Source organism: Lycium ferocissimum, chromosome 9 (assembly GCF_029784015.1).
Source record: "Lycium ferocissimum isolate CSIRO_LF1 chromosome 9, AGI_CSIRO_Lferr_CH_V1, whole genome shotgun sequence".
Taxonomy (NCBI): domain Eukaryota; kingdom Viridiplantae; phylum Streptophyta; class Magnoliopsida; order Solanales; family Solanaceae; genus Lycium; species Lycium ferocissimum.
Genome location: NC_081350.1, coordinates 49,574,066 through 49,577,458, shown reverse-complemented (window position 1 = coordinate 49,577,458; position 3,393 = coordinate 49,574,066). Strand labels below are relative to the sequence as shown.

Below are 3,393 nucleotides of genomic sequence, written 5' to 3'. Positions count from 1 at the left end.
AATCCCATACGACGTATACGATGAAAACTTCTAACACTTAATTATTCTACGGTCAATTTCGGAGAACGAAACCAGATATCATGGTTCAATAAATAAAAATCTATGAACAATGATGACTTGCCTTTACTGATTCATGCGTATGGATAATGGGGGAAATCAAAAGCAACAAATAATTCAAAGGTAAAATAAGAGAATTGTAGTTTGTTTGATTTTCCCAATTAATTTACTATCCATTACAAAATTCAATTTCCACAAACAGAGAAATCGTATTCTGACCATAAATTGTGACTTTAAAGTCATGATTTCGTATTTTGCCGAAGGCTACACATGATTTCATATAACAACAACGCAGTCATATAACTAGGTCTTTTCTTAATGAAGATTATCAGTTCAAGTAATTGCGCTCTGATGCCACATGTAAGCTGAACTTAATGCATACCAGGATCTTGAACATGATAATCTTACAGAGAAACGTTACAGAAAGCGTACCTGATGCGGAAGACATTATCACGAAAGAGGAAGCGTTAATTGTAGAAAGCGCTTTCTACCTCCTTGCCCTAGCCTTACGTTACCACGTTCCAATGATGGAAAAAGAGTATATAGAAGAAGTGGTAACCCTAATGGGTGGAGGGAGGACCAATTTATATGGGTTGAGACTTAATCCGGTACGTCCATCAAGTAACTGATCTAACAGACGAGATTTATTCTTCATTAAATATTAGTTATGGGCTTTACATTAATTGAGCCATACATAAGAATAATAAGTTTTTTTACATTTGGTTCAATCAGAAATTGCAGTTTCAACAATTGACTTTTTTCCGGATATATATTTTGCTATTGATTTGCAGGATTTTTTGTTTTTTAACTATAGTTAGATAAATAGTTAAGGAAATTAATTTTAAAACATTGATTGAATAAGACTTAGAGGGATCTGTACTGGCTCCCATTTTCCCTATATAAAGGGAAATCACAAGCTTCTCAAATTACTATTAAAGTGGCTTTAATAGTCTTGATCCTTTTACATAATATATTAATATTAATTCTTGATTGCCTCCTCCTCCGGTCTGGTAGGTCGGTCGCCCTCTAGCTGTGTTTCCCTTGCCACAACTTGAGTACATCAATATGAAGGATCCAACGCAAGTCAAAATCTTGTCCAAAAGCCTCATAAAACCATCATCACCAACACCAAACCACCTCAAAAATTACAAGTTATGTTTCTTTGATCAAGTGGCTGACACAGTACACATACCTCTTGTTCTTTTCTATCCTCATTGTAACAATAACTCAAAAAATGAAGAGCTCGAAGAGTCCTTGTCGAGGGTTTTAACCCATGCTTACCCTTTAGCCGGTAGATTCAGTACAGAAGATGAATCCACTGTTCTGTGTCTCGATCAAGGTGTAACTTACATAAAAGCAACGGTCAATTGTAAGCTCGACGATTTTCTCCAACAAACAAAGAAGACCTTGATCCAGTATTGTCATTTTGGCCTCAAGGTATTATGGATGTGGACGAGACGAATATATTCGTCATGCCACTTATGGTTGTGCAAGTCACAACGTTCGAATGTGGTGGCCTAGCTCTAGGTTTTAGCTGTGCACACCCTGCTATGGATGGATTCACGGCTTTCACATTCATTTACGAATGGGCCAAAGTGTGCAAATTTGGAACTCCTTGTAAGGAGATCAACAACTTCATGAGCTTCAATTTGGGAACTGTTTTCCCTGTCAAGGATTTAACTGCCATTCTTGAGCCTCCTATTGACGAAGGCAAACGTCCAAAATCTAAGTTGGTTGCGAGAAAGTTTGTATTCGAGGAAGCTGCAATATCAAGGCTTAGAGAGAAATTTGATTCAGAAGGTTTGAGTTTCAAACCTTCACGAGTTGAGATGATAACAGCACTTTTATGGAGGTCTTTAATCCGTGTTGCAGGATCAAGCCCGTATTTGAAACGGTCTATAATGGCCTTTCCACTTAACTTGCGGGGTAAGGTTGCAGCTTTTCCTGAAATTGCAAACTCTTTTGGGAATTTAATCATTGAAATTCCTATAAGATTTGAACATGATGAGGAGAGAAAGATGGAGTCATTGCATCACATTGTAAAACTGATAAGAGAGACAGTTCAAGAGATTACGAGTTACTGTGCCAAAGGTACTCCAGATGAGATAGTTTCTCTTGTTGTCAACTTATACAAGGATAGTTATTCTGGATTAGAATGGGGAGGAAACAATGAAGTTGTGAATTTCACAAGCTCAAGTCTATGCAGGTTTCCCATACATAAAGTTGATTTTGGTTGGGGAAAACCAAGTTTAATGCATTTTGGCTCAAGGCATAGTCAAGTGTTTTGGTTATACGATACAGAATGTGAAACTAGCATTGCTGTGCAAATAGATTTGGAGGAAAAGTACATGAACTCCTTTGTCCGTGACCAAGATATCATGGATTTTGCTAAATTTTAGGCTTTCCAATTAATGTCTCTCTACTTTCCTTTAACTCTCTCTGTTTGCATTTTCTTTAAGGGAATAATAAATGAATTGCATATTTTGATATAATACTTATACATTATTAGCATTTTAAAAACTCTTGAAAAATAATTTGAGGAATTAGTAGCTAATGTTATCCGTAAAGAAGGAAAAAAAGGTTGTCTTTCTTTAGAATATTTTACACGCTACACGACACGAGTTTCATCCCTATCAATAAACAAATATATAAAGAAGAGAAGAGTGGTACGGTGAGCCATCATCTGCTATCATAATTCATTGCGAAAGAGAAAAGCTAACTAAGCTGAAACGATAAGGAAAATGACTAATATGACAATGATATCCTACCCAACCATGAAGTTTTGACATTTCTCATTTAGCAGGACTATTTTAAGATGACACAAACTTCTAATGCATTCAGGTTTTTGCACTATTTTCTGTGATCAATTAATTCTTTCATATTCCATCCATTCAAAAATAGATATCTACTTTTATTTATTCAGTTTAGAAATAAAACAAAATTTAATAATTAGTTTCTAATTTACCTTATTATTCACTATAATCATTTACCAAAACATTTCTCAAAACATTGCATTTATTATATTTAAAGGGTGTTATAGTAAACTTATCATTTTATTAATTACTCCTCCGTCCCAAATTATATGATACAGTTCGGAAATTTTGAAAATCAAACTACTTTATTTTAACTGTGAATTCGGGCATACAATCTTTAAGTTTTTGAAAAATAATTTACATATTTAAAAACTATAGAAAAAGTACTATGAATCACAATAATTAACAATTTAAAGTATTTATGAGACATACAAATAAATTGCGGGAAATTTTTTTCTTGTTTAACTCTCGAAATTCGAACTATATCATATATATTTGGGACAAAGGTATTACTTTTTAAGGG

General features: G+C 34.2%; 1 pseudogene; it reads left to right on the top strand.

The window, feature by feature from the left end:
- Positions 1-1,000: 1,000 nt before the first annotated feature.
- On the top strand, positions 1,001-2,549 carry LOC132031182 (acetyl-CoA-benzylalcohol acetyltransferase-like; annotated as a pseudogene).
- The last annotated feature ends 844 nt before the right edge of the window (positions 2,550-3,393 follow it).